Source organism: Dipodomys ordii, unplaced genomic scaffold, assembly GCF_000151885.1.
Source record: "Dipodomys ordii isolate 6190 unplaced genomic scaffold, Dord_2.0 Scaffold74, whole genome shotgun sequence".
NCBI classification, from domain to species: domain Eukaryota; kingdom Metazoa; phylum Chordata; class Mammalia; order Rodentia; family Heteromyidae; genus Dipodomys; species Dipodomys ordii.
The window spans coordinates 3180388-3180730 of NW_012267290.1; positions in this window are offsets into that span (position 1 = coordinate 3180388).

Below are 343 nucleotides of genomic sequence, written 5' to 3' on the forward strand. Positions count from 1 at the left end.
CCGGGACTGGGCGGCCAGCGGTGGCTTCACGTCGAGTCGGGGCTGGGAAGGTGGCTTGCGGTAGAGGGCTCGCCTCGCACGCCCGAGGCCCGGGTTCGAGTCCCCAGTGCCACATACACCGGACACCGGAAGTGGCGGTGTGGCTCAAGCAGTCGAGCGCCAGCCTTGGGCGGACAAGTGCAGGGACAGCGCTAGGCCCTGGGTTCAAGACCCACCAAATACAAACCCGGTAGCGCACCGACGCCCCTCCACGCCCGCCGGGGACGCACGGACAGCGGAGGGGACAAGCCAAGCGGGGACAGGGACGGGGACGCGGGGACGCGCGGGGACGGGGACGCGCGGG